Source organism: Leptinotarsa decemlineata, unplaced genomic scaffold (assembly GCF_025532065.1).
Source record: "Leptinotarsa decemlineata unplaced genomic scaffold, Ldec_3_MD MMD2_tig00026294_RagTag_RagTag, whole genome shotgun sequence".
Taxonomy (NCBI): Eukaryota; Metazoa; Arthropoda; class Insecta; order Coleoptera; family Chrysomelidae; genus Leptinotarsa; species Leptinotarsa decemlineata.
Window position 1 is genome coordinate 10,264,730 of NW_027412674.1, and position 19,772 is coordinate 10,284,501.

The window sequence follows — 19,772 nt, forward strand, 5'->3', positions numbered from 1 at the left end:
ATGGACTGACGCATATCAGAAAACAACTACTCCCCTGGCTAATACCACGAAAGGCGTTGGATTATATCCGTCAGTACCTCGTCCACTAGATGGAGTGACATTTTGTTATTCGCTACAACTTACGAAGAGGAATGGAATACTCTGAAAAAATTCCAATTGTCAATTATGGAATATCATTGACTTTAAGTCGATGATGGCCACTATCTTGCACTGATGAGTGACTAATAAGCCCGAAATCGGTCTGCAAGTGTGCCCGTTCCCGATAATTCTGGAGTTACAAACAAAAAAACAAACATACATACATAGAGGTGAAGTTAATAAAAGCGTGTTAATAATAACAAAACCACGATGCGACGTATGATACAGCAGCATATATCTGCTGTGACGTGAAAAACGATGTTTTTCACGTCCTCTTCTGAAAATGTCATCAACAATTAATGTTGCCGGCGTACGTGATGGTGTTAAAGAGATTGGCCTATAATTATCCAATTTATTTCTATAGTTTTTTTTTGTGCACAGGTATAACTTTTGATGTTTTGAGTTGAGTAGGGACTGTGCCTGTCTCGAAAAAAAGTTTACAATATGAAATGAAAAGGAAAGTTACAAACAAACAAACAAACATACATACATACAGGTGAAACTAATAAAGCGTGATAAAATAATAATAAAAATATACTTTTTTCAAATGAAGAAATACATGAAAAGTGAGTTGAATCATATCAAGGGTGTTACGTACAGCGCCATCTGCCTGCGAATAGATCAATCAATGATATCGATGATTCTATAGTTACAAACAAACAAACATACATACATAGAGGTGAAGCTAATAAAAGCGAGTTAAAAATAATAAAACACGATGCGACGTATGATACAGCAGCATATATCTCTGTCAGTTTAAACACGATGTTTTTCACGTCCTCTTCTGAAAATTTCATCGACAATTAATGTTGCCCGAGTACGTTAAAAACCTTTCATTCAAAAAATTGATTATTAAAAAAAAACAAAAAATTCCATGATAGTGTGTGTTCCATGTTCCTAGCAGTGTTTTCAATTATCAGTACAAGCATAGGTTTTCAACCTCTACTAGAAATTTCCATAGGCTATCACATATTCCATCAAGCACTTTCTATCTTGGAATTTCAATAAAACAAAGTGTGTATGAGATATAATCAAAACTGTTGGTTCATTCGAAAGACATATTGACGCCAGCATGTATTAGATATAACATCATTCAAATGTTTTGAAAACGGTTTGCACTGAATACCATACAGCTCAAAAATTACCATTTGATTGCTCAATATTATTAAATAACTCTTCAATCAGTACATCGAAGTCTTCAAAATTTTTCGGAACCATACTCGACTGTAATCTATCTTGGGAGGCACAAATTAGTAGTGTAGTAGTAGTAGTAGTAGTGAAAAAATCAACCAGTGTTTCTATCTATTGACTGTTTTGAAATCTATGCTAGATAGGGATACTTTATTGAGTGACTATTATGCATAATAAAAATTGAAATTGGTAACACTCACTTGGAATATGAGTCTAAAATAAAGTATCTGGGAGTTATTGTAGATAATACAGTCATGCTGAATACGTTATAAAAAAAAATTCAATTTTTTTTTCTAGGGTAGCGAATGATTTGACTATTAACTCCAGAATATTAACATATAATTGTATAACTGAACCTCATTTTGAGTTTCTGTCCAACTTTAATGCATTTAATAAACCAAAGTAGGCTTTCCCAATTTCAAAAACTCCAAAATAAGGGCATGAGAATTATATTAGGATGAAGTTGTTATACTTCCATTGATCACATGTTAAATATACTACAATGGCTGTCGATTTCCAATCGATTATTCTTTTTAACAATGGTTTTTTATATTTAAAATAATCGAAAGTCCCCAACCAACATATTTTGATGAATTTTTGATTTTTAATAATCAAATACATGAACATGAGACAAAATCTTATAATAATTTTCATATATATAGATTTCACACTGGTGGCGGAACGAAAAACTTATTCTACAAGGGACTACGGGAATTTAACAATTTACTAAATGCCATTAAAGAGGAAAATAATGTAAGAGGGTTTAAAAGTAAATTATTGGAATACCTAGAGCGTTAGTTAGTTGGAAAATATGTATATTATATATAGGTAACTGTATCAATATTGGTTTTCAACATTGGGTCTTATAAATTGTATATTTTTTATTATCATCTTTTTATTCAGTTTATCTTCATTATTGTTATTATCTATAAACAGATTTGAATTTTATTGATATGTTTGGCACTGTGGAAATTTAAATTGTTAATAAGTTATTATGGCTTGTAAGATTAGGATGTATCCTATAATAAAGACTACTACTACTACTACTATGCTTACTCTCAGATTTCCTATAATATCATAGTATGGGGGCAAGGGCGTGATAATCAAAGGGTATTTGTATTACAAAAAAGAATATTGCGATCAATTTTTGACCTTCTTTATCAAACCTCATGTTACCTTGTATGTAAAAATCAAAAAATTCTTACTGTTACTTCTATTTACTTATATGAATCAGTGAGCCATATCTACCTAAACCGAAATAAACCTCCAAAAAATTCTGATATTCACAACCACAATACAAGGCATAAAAACAACTCGTTGCAAAAAAAAATCGAAACTGTTAGGACTAGTCAGTCCTACTGTGAATTCCTTGGATTTAAAGTCGAAATAAACCAGGAATCAAACGTTTCAAGTCAATATCTTTATTTTATAACTATTCAAATTATTGTCAATGTCAAAATCATCTTTTTTTATAGACAAATTTATGATCAATTATTTCAACATAGCAAGTGAACGAAAGTGAACAAAATCAACTGAAAGCAACAACATTCTCCCCCTCGTGATGAAATCACTGTATTTGACATAGTCTTCAATTCATTGTCGTTAAGAACCTGTACCACTCATCAATTTACAGATCTTTGTAACTGGCCGTTTATAGGTTCCTGATTTTGTTTTGACGTCCACAACTCTAATCTTATTATCCTTTCCCCTATAAACATTTACAATTCCCCCAAGTGGCCACAAATTCATTCATTTTTACACAAAATTTTATACAAATTTTTGGTGACTTTTTTTCGACAGCAGAAAATTGCAAAACATATTTTACTTTTATGTTTCTCACCAACAAACTAAACATGCTAGACAGCTGAAACTGTCACCTTATGATATTGGCTCAGATCTATCGTGTTTTATTTGAGAGTTTTTTTATAACTTTGGCGACGAGTACACTTTTTGGGGAATAGAAGCCTTCCTATTAACGGGTGATTTTTAAGAAGTATTGGATTTGGCTTCCAGAGCGTCAGTCATTGCTGGTTTATCCCTGTAGACATGAGCCTTAACGTGACTTCACAAGAAATGATCCAAAGGCGTTAAATCACACGATCTAGGCGGTCAAACATGAGATGAACTGTTCACCGAAGGCGGCTCTCAATTGGGACATTGTTTCGCGGCCGTGTGGAGTGTGGCACCGTCTTGGTGAAACCACATGTCAGGCAAGAAAAGTCGTCAATCATCACACAGTAGTGCTCGCCATTCACAGTAACGTTCTGGCCATTGTTGTCTTTGAAGAAGTACGGCCCGATGATGCCACCGACCCATAATCCACACCAAACAGTGACTTTTTGGGATGCATCGGTAGCTCTTGTAATGCTTGTGGCTGGTCTCCACTGCAGATGCGGCAATTTTGTTTGTTAACGTATCTATCCAACCAGAAATGAGCCCCGTCACTGAACACAATTTTTCAATAAAAATGTGGATCTTCCTTCAACTTTGCCAGCGCCCATTCACTAAATGTTAGACGTTGTGGGAGGTCGTGTGGCTTCAATTCTTGCATTAGCTGTATCTTATAAGGTTTTACACCCAAATCGTTTCGCAAAATTTTCCACGTAGTGGAGTAACAGAGGCCCAATTGCTGCGAACGGCGGCGAATCGAATTTCACGGTCATCACGAACACTGGCGGATACAGCCGTAATATTTTCTTCGGTCCTCAGTCTACGTGTGCGTGTTGGTGGTTTAATGTCCAATAATGTAAACTGAGTTCGAAATTTAGTCACAATTCGAATAGCTCCCTCAGTAGGACGACGAAACTGCGCATAAATTGGAAGAAGTGCACGATGCACTTTCTTCACCGAGCAAGAATTTGATCATGAAATGCAATGAGTTGCAATGTCAAAATCGTCTTTTTTTATAAACATAGATAGATAGATAGATAGATAGATATTTATTTAACTATGTAACTCATACATGATATGGTTTATAGCAAGTCAATCACAATTAATATATCATATATACCTTCAGGTATACAATATAAAATATATCAAAATCACACAAATTGGGTAATACACGTCAAAATTGAATTTTTGTCTGAATAAACTCGTCTCTAGAATAAAGACAATGTTCGAGAAGATAATTTTTTACATTAATTTTGAACAATTTCTCGTTCATGGATCTAAATTCGCAGGGCAATTTATTATATAGTTTAAAATCTAATGAATTTTTCTCAGATTTGGACAACCTGTAACGTGGCAATACTAAATCATCAGTCGTAGCAGCCCGGGTAGTGTAATGATGCAGGCCAGAAACTTTTTGTATATTCTGCCTTTCTGAATGGATTTCTAGTAAATTTTGGTATATATACACACAAGGGAGTGGTAGAATCCTCATTGTTTTGAACAGTCGTTGACAGTGGTCTCTATACCTAGCCCCAGGTAATAGACTTATCACGCGTTTTTGTAACCTGAATATTTTTGAGGAATCAACAGCATTACCCCACAGAATCGCACCATAGCTGATCACAGAATGAAATAATCCAAAATAAACATTTTTTAACATGCTCGAATTGAGGCAGTACCTGAGCTGTCTAAGCAAAAATAAGAGACTGGACAGTCTCTTACTCAATATATCTATATGAGGGGTCCAGTTCAAACGATCATCTGAACCAACCCCAAGCAATTTACAAGGCTTACCTAACGTGATCTGATTATTACAGGAAATTATGAGGTTTTGTGTCTTCCCTTCATTCAGTCGAAGGTTATTGGCAGAGAACCAAGCTTCCGCTTTAGTCATCAAGGTTTCAGCATTATCAAGAAGACGTGAAATGTTGCTGTTTGAACTGATGAAAGAGGTATCATCCGCAAATAGGACAATTTGACATTTCGTCCTCATGTGAAAACATAGGTCATTAATGTAGATGATAAACAACAGAGGTCCAAGAACAGAACCTTGCGGTACTCCATGTTTTATGATTTTCAGTTCTGAATCAGAACTGTTGTTGAGATGGACAAACTGTTGTCTACTTTCTGAGCAGTGCTGCCGCAACGTCAATTCAAAAAGTACCGAAATTTACAAGAAAATAGTACCCAAAATGTACTGCGCAAGACTAGGCATGGCAAATGCGCATAAGTCAATTCAGACCAAATGCCAGTAATGCCAAACGTGTAATAATGTTATCCATTTGAATTCGGAAAATATATGGAGTGAAAAATTTGCTGGAAACTAAGAAATATTCCTTAAGAGAAAGATCATAATCAGAACATTTGATGAAAAGGTGTCTTTTTCCTTCTTCAAATTGCTCTTTCACGATTTCAAATGTGTTTTGTTTTAATTAGGTTTCTGTCACAATAGAATGAACAATACTAAAGACGTTTTCAAGTAGCTAGATTCGAGACTTTATTTTTACCTGTCCATATTCCTTTTTATTTTGACAAAACAATAAAACCAATTTCTCAAGGTGAGGTGTGAGGTTAGAAGTTGAAACTGCAGTTCTGCTGACTGACTGACAGATGACAGAACCACAGTTCACAGGCACAATACAGAACACAGGTTTAAATAGTGCAGAGTTATGATGATAGCTCGCAATTTTGACACAAGTACGGTATTTGCTGATCTGGAACTTGAAACACGGAATTGCATTGTTGCCACACATATTGTTGTTATTTTTTACTGTACTCGATGGGAGTCAACGTGAAAATGTAAAAAATTGGGATTATAGTAAATAGTACCGAATAGTCTACATATTGATCCGGGTAGTATCTTCGTATCAAAATCATGGAATAGTACCGAATGCGGTACAATAGTACCTTAACGGCAGCACTGCTTCTGAGTAAGACTTGAACAGGTTCAACGGCGTGCCTCTAATGCCATAGAATGTAAGTTTTTCTATTAAAAGTTCGTGTGAAACACAATCAAAAGCTTTGGAGAGATCACACATGGTAAGTACTGAATGACCATGTCTCTCAAAACTCTCGACTATGCTTTCTAAAATCTCTAGGAGGGCTTTTGTTGTAGATTTTTTTCTACTGAAACCGAATTGAACTGAAGACAACAGTTCAAATCTCTCCAAATATCTCGAAAGTCTGTCTTTCAGCAGTATTTCAAAAACATTAGAAAAAATAACGATAATAGAAATTGGTCTGTAATTGTCAAGCTCTTCCAGATCATCTTTTTTGTGTAGAGGTAAAATTTTTGATATTTTAAATGCATTTGGAAATATACCCTGGATAAAACAGTTATTAATCAAAACTGTGAACGGTTCTACTAAACTGTCTACAGTTTCTTTCAAGAGTGAATCACTCAAACCATATACATCCGTTGTTGAAGACTTTTTCAGCATCTGTATAACTTGGAGTACCTCAGAGGGGGTCGTCTTGCACAAAAAGAAATTACAAATAACCGGAGGTATTGATTTAAGGTAGTCTATAGCGTTAATAGACATATTTGGAATATTTTTTATTATTTTTTCAGCCACTGTACAGAAAAAAATATTTAAATCATTTGCCAATAGTATATCAGATCTTTATGAGTTAGATTTCCTATTACATTCAAAATTAACTAAATTCCAGCACGCTTTATTCATATTCAATTCATATTCATTCAATTCATATTCATTCAATTATTTTAACATACTAAGTGAACAAAAGTGAACAAAATTAATCAAAAGCAACAACAGAAGCACAGTTTCCACAAAAAATCACCTCTGACGTTGGAGCGTCTTACTTCAATAGGCTTCCTGATAATATAAAAATAGTAACACGGAATTTTCAAAAGTAGGTTGAAGAAAATTTTAACGAATCATTGTTTTTATAGCCTAGGGGAATTTGATGACTTCTTTTCTAGCAGTGTTAACTGAGTTCATAGTGTTTATTGTGCATTATGATATTTCATATTTATATCAAGATGTCTTGTAAATTGTTTTCATGTGTCATTGTAGTATGTCCATGTATGTATTACTTTATTTTGTCAATGTAAATTATTTTTTAACCTGTGAACTAGTACTTTAGGAGTAAACTTTTTTTGTAGTAAGTGTGTGGAGTAACTCTTTTTGTAGTAAGTGTGTGGGTTTTACATCTCACACGTCCAATCCATTGTATGATAGGAAACGGATTTAATTAATTTCATTTAATTTGATTTGATCCACCATATTTCGCATAGTCCTTCCGATAGGACGATTATTGCAACCGTAAAATGAGCGAAGCGTGCGATACATTTCTTGAACACCCATTTTGATGAAAAAAAATTATTTTTGACACGTGTTTTTAAATTCTTCATCCGTCCATGGTGATTCGGCAAACCAGACTGAATAAATGACAAATAATGTGACAACACTAAAGGAGTTGTGAGGGAATCAACTTGCAGGATTCATTCAAGATATCGTTCCTTCAAATTGAAAGAAATTTATTATGTTTTTCTTTCGTCTGTAAGCTCAAAAATGAATCGGTAAATGACAGACCGGTAGTTATTTCAGCTGCTCATCTCTGAATGCAATTCTTTTCTCATATATAAAACCTATAAATTCGGATTCAAGTACGAATAGAGAATGAATGAATTGAAAGAATTACTTCACAATCGAAAACATTGGAAGGTTTCCATTTATTCAATTCAGCTCGTCGGTCCAGACGAAAACCAATTTTACCCCAGTTAACATTAAATCGGAATTACATACAAAATTTAACTGGACAAAGTCACATTGGATGCTTGCCTGGGGAACAGTTTCCGAATAACTAACCTCCAATAATCATGTCTGGGTACTAAGCATTAATATCGGTGTTCACAAATTGAGTTTACTGTGGATTTAATTTGCAGCAGATAGCAATAGGTAAAGAAAACTCCAATTACATAGTGTTCAGTGATGAAAATCATAGAATTTGGTTAATAATAAGTTTAATAAGTTTAATAAGTGTTTAATAATAATAATAACTATCTTCAGTACAAGACATACTAACCTATCCTAACAAATGGCAGAATTCAACATCTATACACACACAAAGAATTTGTTTATAACAATTTTTCGAAGAATATCAGATGAAAATTTCAAAAAATAATTTTCATGTAGCTTCTAGCCATAAAAAACCGATCTCAAGTTTTTCATTGAATTCTCAAGTTTACTAACATAGGTCAGTTCAATATTTTTTTTTTAATGACTCACTGAATTAGACTCACGCTAGGCTATTATAGCCTGTTTTGTGATGTCTAAATCAGAATGTCATTCGTACAATTGTATGTCTTATGTAATTGTATTCAGATGGCATATGCAGTTCACTTACATTATTTATGATTATACATATATATACATATCATTTTAAATTTCCGAAATTAGCATTCGAAAGAGACTGGACAATTTGAACATTTCGATTGGGGTATAACCTAACCTTAAACTTGGTGTGGTATTATTGTAAGTTTCCGGTAGTGTATGTGAAGAGCCTAGATACACAATATAGAGGAACAATTAAAGGTAAGTATTTATTACATTATAAAATTGCAAATTTTTCTGGATGATTATATACATACTTTTTTGCTTCTTTTTTGAATCGTTTGAAGGATGTAATATCTTTTATATTTTTTGGTAAGATGTTAAATATTTTTGGACCATGAAAGAAGAAAGAATTTTGGGTGACTGTTTTGTTGAAGAATTCAATTTTTACGTCCTGGTTCATTTTGAACGAGTTTCTCTTGAATGTGTCTGCGCAAAATCTGCTCGTTTATAGAACATTCTTATTAGGCAGTGATAAGCGTATAGCGAATGAATATTTAACATGTTGGTTTCTCGATATAACTCTCTTGTTGAAAATTGTTTATTTTTTTTAAAGATGATTTTTAATAGAATGTTTTGGGCAGTTTGTAACGGGCTAATAGCATTTTTGAATGTTGCACCCCAAGCAGGAATACAATATTTTATTATAGATTCGACGAGAGAGTTATAGAGTATTATAAGATTTTTTTTTGATAGTATGTCACGTAGTTCATGAAATGTGTGCATTAATACTCTGAGCCTTTTTGTAACAAAGTTGATATGTTCTGTCCATTTTAGGTGCTGATCTAGTATAACTCCGAGGTATTTTATAGATGTAGTATGTTCTATGGTCTGACAGTTACAACTACCTTGATTATCACAGAGCGGTATATGCATTTTCATTTCGTAGTTTTTGGGTTGATCACGACGTATAGGGGAGAAGGTTAGATACTTTGTCTTATTTACATTCAGTGATAGTTTAGAATTATTCAACCACATGTATATTTTTTGTAAATTTGTTTCTACTGTCTCCCTTATTTCATTCCAAGATGTTCCCGTAAAAATTAGAGCAGTATCATCGGCATAGCATATTATATCACCTTCGAAATTGTTAATTTTCGTTATACTGTTAATGTAAATGAGAAAAAGTATTGGCCCCAAAACTGGGGCCAAAAACATAATTGTCTTCTGAGGTTCTTATTGTGAAAACGGCTTTTCAAATGCCTCAGTACTTCAATCGTCCATATCGTCTGTAACAATTGAACATACTTTCACATACCAGAACAAAAATACTGTTTTTGGACGCGCATTTTCAGAGGTTTCGATTATACTCAGATAAGTTAAATGATAATAATAATGAAAATGAAGTGTGTATTTACTTATGTACGCCCGCAAGAAGTTATTCTTCTTTGTTTGTTTGAAAGTGATTGACAATGTTTCATGATGAATTTCACTTGTTCGGACTTTCATTGTCTAATACAGGGGTCTCCAAACTTTGAAGCCTTTGGGCCATAATGATTTTTTCAGTTTGTTCCAAGGGCCAATTTCTGCCCTAAACTATATTTCTAGACTAGGATAGTCGCAAAGTGCGTGACCTAAGCAAACTTACGCTTTTTTTACATTTCAATTATTATTGCGTATTGTGACACTTAACGACATCTAGTGGCGAGTAGTGGTACTATCTTTTTCAGCTACCCGCTAGGTGGCATTAGGCGTAATTGAATATTTGGAATTACCGCGTTGGTTCGGGAAAGTTCTGGTTCTAGCTAGTGTATTCCGATCACCTCGGGATGGCAGTAATAATTGCATATAAAAAGGCTAGCGGCGCAACTGCGAGTTAGCCTTCGTAGGAAAGGCGAAGGAAGCGAAACTGTCTATTGTGAAATAAAGTAACACCCGTCAATAAAAGTATTTTGATTTGACTTATTGTTTTCATGTATGATTTGTTAGTGAGGAAAAGAAGCGAAAAATCGACAGTGAATGCAGAACGTTCCACGAAAAATGGAACTTTCAGTATTTTGTGATTGAGTCCAGTAATAAGGCGCTATGTTCAATTTGTAATGAAACCATAGCTGTTCTCAAAGACTATAACTTTAAACGACACTATGAATCGAAACATCTTCAAAGTTACTCCAAGTATACAGGAAGTTTGCGGAAGGAAAAATTTGAAGCTTTGAAACGCGGACTCAAATCGCAGCAATCTTTGTTTTTCAAAGCGAATACTGAACAAGAGTCTGCAACTCGCGCCAGATTTCGTGTGGCTCTTGAAATCGGAAAACGTGGCAAACCATTCACCGATGGAGAAATGATAAAAGAATGCTCGATTGCAGTAGCCGAAGAAATATGCCCCGAAAAGGTAAATTTATTCAAAAGTGTCAGTTTGTCAACAAACACCGTGACTCGGAGGGTACAAGACATCGCAGAAAATATATCATCTCAACTGTCTGACAAAAATGGACATCTTCAGTGGTTTTCTCTAGCGTTGAATGAGTCAACGGATGTGTCAGATACTGCTCAGGTGTCGATTTTTATTGGCGATTTTAGAGAAAATGTTCTTATTTGAAACAAGATAAAATGTATGTTCAAAACAAGAGATTGGCAAATTTGAATCAACGTGGAGGATTTTTTTCAGTTTAAATTATTATACACTTGCAGAGCTCGGCAAATATAATGACGTATGTGTGAAAAATTACGGAGCATTGGTATAATTTTCGCGAAATGAGGGCAAAATTGAGAGTTGCCGTCAAAGTTTACCACTTTCTCTTCGGTACTACGTATACAACGCGGTACTTACTGATATACCGGAGTTATATCCAGTTATAATACTAACCCATGAAAATATCTTTCAACTGTGCAAGACCCCAGTCTTGTAAAATCTGTTCCATTATGGTAGATACAAAATAATCGGAAAGAAATCGCACTGCCTACAAACACATGAAACATATGTGTCTGTACATAAAACACTTCCTCCTCAAAACCGCAACACACCAACATCACTTTCCAACACATACTGACGCGTACGCGATGCTTACAACGCTCCCCTCTCAATTAAGAGGGTCATAAAACGATAAGAGCACCAGTTTTTTTCGAACTGAAATGAATGAAATACTTCTTTGAAAGAGATATTTTTGTATGTAGATCCATAAAACTCTTGTTATAAACGAATAGAGTTATTTGAAGGGATACAGTATTGAATTCAAACAACCACTATGTGTTCACATCAAGTTGTTATTGCCCTCCATTTGAAACAGTTCATTTTTCCCTTCAAATAAGTGGTGGATTTTGAGATGATATTATATTTTCTTGATTCAAAATAGTTCATCTTCGCAATGATTTAATCAAACGAATGATGTCGGTGAAAGGCCAAGGAATTTAATTTCTCTGTTGAAAAAAGTGTGATTTTCTGGTGGAACATGGCGATGTTGGCATAAAGTAATAGTTTTTCCAATAGAGATAAAAATTTCGAAGCAACCTACGATCTTCTTTTGAAGAAATATTTTTTGCTGTGCAATATAGGATTTTCCGCACTCACAGGGTATCCGGAAAATGCAATTCTTGGAATCGCTGTCCGCATTTGGAGGCCTGGTGGTGCTATCAGTACCACACCGTCAGTGGCCATGAAGATTCTTCTAGATCTACCTCCTCTCCACATTTTTCTGTACAGAGAAGCTAGATGGAGTACATATAGACTTGTTCACATTGACAATTGCATAAATGAATTTATTGCAGAGTGCAACAGACTGTTGGTTGACACTGGAAATCACAGCATACTGGGAATGACCTCTGACTTTATGCCTCCAACTGTCAACTCTGAACTGCCTTATGAAGTACTCTACCCGAGTAGAGAGAACTGGATCCTCCGGGAGAAAGAAATATTAGGAGCAGATAGTTGTTGGTTCACAGATGGATCAAAATCACCTTTCCGTTCTAGTGCAGGTGTTTTCAGTTGCAGACCCAGGAGAGAGATATCAACCTACTTGGGAACCTATGCGACTGTATTTGAAGCGAAAATTCATGCTAGTGAATTGTGTGCGGAGAACTTGGGAGAATACAACCTCATAGACAAGCCAATAAAAATATTTTTGGATAGTCAAGCGGCGTTGGAAGATCTTGGCTCCTAAATTGGCAGCAAATTGTCAAAAACGACTCTCCTCGATAGGAAGACTTAACAGATCGTCTAAGGTCTGGATTCCTGGTCATACTGGCCTGAAAGGCAATGAGGCTACTGACACTCTTGCTACGGCAAGCAGCTTCATTGGCATCGCTTTAGGCTTTGCCAATCGAAGATTGAACACCTGGATGGCAAAACAATTTATAGACTTCCAGCAGAATCTTCCAGGATTGGCTCAATCCAAGGCGTTTATCCACCCTTCGAAGCTTGATACCAAACAGTTATTAGAATACAGTAGGGATGAACTACGATGTTTAACAGGCCTTCTTACAGGTCACTGTCATTTGAATCATCATATGAAGAGACGTGGACTGTCGGAAGACACAAATCCAAATAGTGTGATAACCCAAGCGAATGGCGTTCATTTATAGATTCGTCTAAAACAATTTTAAAAGCCGTTCTGCTCCAAGACATACTGATAATGGTGTAACGTTAACAAGGCAGATGGGATGCAGCAATGATGGGGGATCATTTTTGGTTCCTCATGAGGGAAAACAATGAAACATATGAACGAAAGTCAACATTTGTAAAAATGTTTAGCACAAAAGACTTCATGTTTTTTCATATGTGTTGTAAATTAAGTCTGTTATCCTCAAAATATATTGTTTTTTTCTTGTTGTGATCTTATATTTCCCTCTTATATGTGGACATTTTTGTATAAAATAAAAATAAATATAAGTCAAAATCTTTACGTGACGGACAACTTTTGATTTTGAAGTCTCATGCATAGTTATCATAATATTAATCGCAATTCATTTTCTCATTTGTTGGCTAGTGTAATTATATCAGGACTTAAACTGAAGAAGTTCCATCAGTTGAACTTTGACCTCAATTTTCGGATATGTAACTCAACACCAGTGCTGCCGCAACGTCAATTCAAAAAGTACCGAAATTTACAAGAAAATAGTACCCAAAATGTACTGCGCAAGACTAGGCATGGCAAATGCGCATAAGTCATTTCAGACCAAATGCCAGTAATGCCAAACGTGTAATAATGTTATCCATTTAAATTCGGAAAATATATGGAGTGAAAAATTTGCTGAAAACTAAGAAATATTCCTTAAGAGAAAGATCATAATCAGAACATTTGATAAAAAGGTGTCTTTTTTCTTCTTCAAATTGCTCTTTCACGATTGCAAATGTGTTTTGTTTCAATTAGGTTTCTGTCACAATAGAATGAACAATACTAAAGACGTTTTCAAGTAGCTAGATTCGAGAATTTATTTTTACCTGTCCATATTCCTTTTTATTTTGACAAAACAATAAAACCAATTTCTCAAGGTGAGGTGTGAGGTTAGAAGTTGAAACTGCTGTTCTGCTGACTGACTGACATATGACAGAACCACAGTTCACAGGCACAATACAGAACACAAGATTAAACAATGCAGAGTTATGATGATAGCTCGCAATTTTGACACAAGTACGGTATTTGCTGATCTGGAACTTGAAACACGGAATTGCATTGTTGCCACACATATTGTTGTTATTTTTCACTGTACTCGATGGGAGTCAACGTGAAAATGTAAAAAATTGGGATTATAGTAAATAGTACCGAATAGTCTACATATTGATCCGGGTAGTATCTTCGTATCAAAATCATGGAATAGTACCGAATGCGGTACAATAGTACCTTAACGGCAGCACTGCTCAACACCTTCATCCACTCGTGTCTTCAAGTAGGTATGCGATACAGCTGATTATGAACAAAGTTTTACAAAACTACCATTTCCAAATCAAGGAATGAATCTGAATAGGTTGCGGTTGATGAGAGTGTACGTTACGATAAAAAAATGGTAAAAAGTTACCATAACTCGCGAATATTGCAAACGCACCCAATTTCCTGTAACGTCAAAAGATGGGAATCATTATTATCGGTAGAGGCGTTCGAAAATTGCTTGATCGACGCAGGAACTCAGCGAATTGATGTCATTCGATTTCTCATTGATGCGAATGTCACTCCACATATAAGACGTAAAAAGTTTGTGGCATCGTAAAAACAGAAATGTCTCGGGATAAGTGTACCTATCAATATATAGAAACCTGCGTGCTCTTCAGAAATGCAAACTCATGAGATCATTGGTGTTTGTCGAATCATTAAAGTAGTATTCCATGAATTGTCATTCATAAAACCTTATTTTTATTGTGATGTTTGTTTTCACAACAATGAACTGAAGTTTCTTCGGTACATTTCATAGTACAATGACTTGCGTGCAAACAGTATTATTATAAATAATCTTCAAGAAACATAGATTGCACAGATTGTGACACCAACAAATTAATAAACATCAAATCCTTATATACTTTCCAAAGCCTGTTATGGATTTATTCAAACATTGAAAAATATTACACCAACAAAAGCACGCTAAGTTTGATCAAATGTCAAAATTTTGCTTATTGTTTTCTTCAATTACCGTGGCGTAATAATCCGATCAATCTAGACATTTGAAGGTACATAAATTTACAAGAAGCTGCAAATGCGTGTAATTGTTCAGAACATAGTTAAAAATGAGATTTTGAAATTCCGAATGATTGCGATGCCTGGAAAAAAATGTATTCGAGGTCAAAGGTCAAAAATCTCGAAAATAATTGTATTATCGCGATTTTCAGGAAAACGGTGAATTTTATCAAGAAATAACCCTGAATAAAAATTGAAGATCAGAAAATTCTCTACAAAACATGTATTGAACTTTTTTTTCTTAGAGCCACCGCTTCTGAGATACGATGAGTCAAAAAGTTGTAAAAGTTGTAATCGTCATTATATGCACACGTTTTCACGCCACCTGTGAGGTAGTATACTCAGCGCGTTTTTTTAACGTGGTTTCCCCAGTAGGTCTATTCCACATGTCTGTTATGATTCTGTCAAATTGAAAACTTGCACAATAAAATATATTAGGAAGGGTTGGAAATTATAAAAGCTATTGAAATTGAAAAAATTTTGAAATTCATCCATCCGAGTCATATCCTTCAAATACTTCTTCTTGTCGTTCTTCTTCTTGGTCTTCTTCTTCTTGATCTTATCCTTCCTCTTGATGTTCATCCTGGGTGTAGGTAAACTACGCCAAGAGTGATATATCGCATGTTTCCTCGTTGGTATCAAATGAATCCTTCACTATTGTTGACTCAGCTTTAGAACATGACTGGCCTTGACAATGTGTACAGGCCAGAGAACACAACAGTCCAACTTTTTCACAACCATATTTAGCGCTGCATCCCTTTTTAAAGTTGCAAAAAATTGTGTTCAGCAGTTTTTCCGGCGCAGGTGGGAGTAAAGTCTAAATAGGTTCTAATGCATTGTCGACCAACTTCCAACCCCAATCTTTTGGGTCTAGCTGATAACCAAGCCACACTTAAACTTGGTAATATACCTGTAGAAGATGTTGATGAGCAGCAACTGAGGTTGGAGGAAGAGAAGCTAATTGCACTTGGTTCTTATTTTCAGTGTTTTTTACGAAACATGCATATCGATACTCATCTAAGCAGGTGGTTTTTTCCGGAGCTTTGAACATAGAAAGAAGAAACTGAATCCCGTTGGTGATAATTTCTTCTTGAGTCGAATTACTTTTTTTGAAAACTTCAGCACATTGAACTGAATCTTGTTTTTCAAACATTTTCAAGACTGTTGGCTTTACCCCTCCTGTAAAAAGCAGACGTCGTATCACAGCCAGTTATTGCGTGTGAAAATAGTACATGATTTTGACTCTTTGCAAAAGTAGATGAACTTTTTGACGAAAATATTTCGGTTTGACTTTGAGCTTTTCCAGGCTTTAAAAAGAAAATACTTTTTTCAGGTGGACTTCGAGCAGTAAGAAGTACGAGTAAGTCTACATCTTCACCAACAACAATAGTTGTATTTGTCAAATTGAATTGCTCTATAGCTGTTTCAATAATCAGTACGTCGGCATCGTTATTAGCCTGTTTAACCAATATATTTTCGCCAATATACTCATCATTCAACATTGAAATGAACCGAGATTTGTTGTGAGTATTTGCAAGAAATTTCTGTTGACTGGTAGGAACTGTCATAAGTTCATCAAATAGAATACCGGAATATGAAGATGTTGCTATAGTTCGACGACGTTGTTCTGCAGCTTTAATATTTCTCGTGCAATCATCATAGCCATCAAATACGACTATAATTCTGGCACCAAACGTACATACTGAAAGTATTTATCTGAAATAATGCTAAATGTTTCTTCACTATCCCACACAACACGATGTAGTAAGTATCCACCGTCAATGATGTATGTCGTATTAGTATTGTTAATTTCAATATTGACCTGTTGTAAACAATCGTAAATGGCAGCAGAAACGGTGGCTCTAAGAAAAAAAATATTGGAACATTTTTTTATTTAAGGTTGTTCTATGATATTCTGAAAATCGCGAAAAACCAAGTTTTTTCGAGATTTTTTACTTTTGACCCCGAATAATTTTTTTTCCAGGCATCGCAATCATTCGGAATTTTAAAATCTCATTTTCAACTATGTTTTGAACAATTACACGCATTTGCAGATCGTTGTAAATTTATGTACCTTCGCTCTTATTTTTTAGTCTGATTTGACCGGACTATAGTGTATCAGCAGTTCTTGTCAAATGATCGTACGGTCAATAAGGAGTATTATCTTGAAATTATGCACCGCTTGCGAAAAGCAATGCGAAGAAATGATACACCCGCTCACTCTTCATTCGATCGTAACTGTTTGGCCAAAAACAACACTGTAATCAAGCCCCATGTAAAAAATATCATTTCAAACTCACTCCAGTTCATTTCAATAAATATTCACTATTATTCACTTCCTGCCAATAATAAAATCTCCTCCCATATTTTGAAATGCAAGCACCTTCGTGTATATCGTATACTTTAGATGTCACGCATTACCTCAGATACATCTAGAGGCTTCATATCAGATGAACTAGTAGACTCTTTAAGAGATCACGTTTGGCTGTCTACCGGTTTAGAAAATAGTCAAAATTGAATGCCCCACTCAAAATATTTTCAAGATAAATATTGAGGCTTTCGCTTCTTACTGGAAAGCAGCTATGGATTTTATGTTTGAATGAAATTACAATATACAGGGTGATTCAAAAGTACTTTGACAAACTTCAGGGGGTGATTCCTCACAATATTCTAATATGAATTGTCCAAATAAATAAATGTCCGAAAACGCTTCGTTTCCAAGATACAGGATGTTGAAGTTTTATTTTCGTTTTTTTCAAATAACTTTTGAAATACTGAACCCAATTGAACGAAACTTGGTAATAGAAGGTTTTTGAGGTGGCGAATTCGAACCTGATGTTCTTATTGCTCTTACTCGTAGGGGGCGCCACCTAAACGTCTTTTTCTTTTTTAAAGATTCATAACTTTTTTGGGCGTACTTCTAGCACATTTTTCAGTGAAAAAATCGATACCTCTATCATATCTACGTAAATAAGCTACCCTTGTTACTAGTCGCTGTAAGCAACCGTTTTCTAAATATTTGGACTTGAAAACTTCAAGTCGATTATTTGATAATCGATGTATGTTGAAGTTATTAGGAATATTTTGCTTTTTTCACAAGAATGCTTTGGAAATGAATTTGACGTTTTACTCGTTTGAAGAGGTCGTTACTGTTGGGTACGTTCTTTATGACATCCTCAAGCATTTTATTTCAGGAAATTTTGAATATGTAGAATAAACTAAAATAAACGAAACTGAATTGTATTCAAATAAATTGTTGGAAGTGTCCACCTTCAGCGAAAATACAGGCAGTCAGCCGTCTAGTCATTGAATCTCGTACCCGCTTAAAAATTATTGGTGTGTTTCTTATTGTTTCACAGGCGTCTACTATTCGGTTTCTTAGATCTTCCTTGTTCACTACTAGAGTCTTATAAACTAGTGACTTCAAATGTCCCTAAAAATAAAAATCTATCGGGTTTACATCTGGGGACCTTGGTGCCCTTCTACACCCCTACCGATCCATCGATTTGGATAGACTACAACGCTAAAATGGGCCGGAGTCCCATTATACATAAACCACATGCGGATACGAATTTCTAATGGAACATCCTGAAGTAGTCCCGGCAATTCATCTTCTAAAAAGTGTCTGTAAGTTGCGCCATTCAGTCGGAGCGGAAGAAAGAAAGGACCTATTAAGTAATTATCAATTATTGCCGCCCACACATTTACAGAAAATTGATACTGATAATGCCTTTCACTAACTGCATGCGGATTTTCGAGAGCCAAACATAGTTGTTATGAAAGTTTGTGATAGCATTTCGGGAGAAGTTTGCCTCGTCCGTGAAGAGTACATATCTTAAATATTGAGAATTTCCAGCCAATTTTCTCAAAAACCATTGACACATAGTAATGCGTTGGGGAAAGTCTCGTGGCAAAAGAGCTTGTACCCTTTGAATATGGTATGGATAAAACTGTTGATCGTGGATAATTCTCCAAACTGTGGACTGGGTAGAATTGACAGCTTCAGCAATTACTCTTGTGCTTGTTTCTGGATTCTCCTCGAGAGCGTTCAAAACAGCTTCTTCCAATTCTGGGGTTCAGACTGTACGTGGTCTTCCAATAATATCAGGTGCCCTCTTGAAGCTACCTGTTTCTGCCAAACGACGGTGGAGACTAGCAAATGTTGGAGCTGAAGGCTCCTGGTAAATACGGAAATCGCTCCTGGTAAATACGTTTTGCTTTGTATTGTTTAAATAATCCATTTTTTCAAAATAAGTGTTTTCTACTTCTACTTACAGAAACTTCAACAAAACGTCTAACTGTCACGAAATATGTAATTACCAAAACTACTCACAAACGTCAAATTTATTTACAAAGCATTAGTGTGAAAAATGCAAAATATTCGTAATAACTTCAACACGCATCGATTATTTATCAAATAATCGACTTGAAGTATTCAAGTCCAAATATTCAGAAAACGGTTGCTTACAGCGACTAGTAACAAGGGTAGCTTATTTACGTAGATATGATAGAGGAATCGATTTTTTTACTGAAAAATGTGCTGGAAGTACGCCCAGAAAGTTATTAATCTTTAAAAAAGAAAAAGACGTGT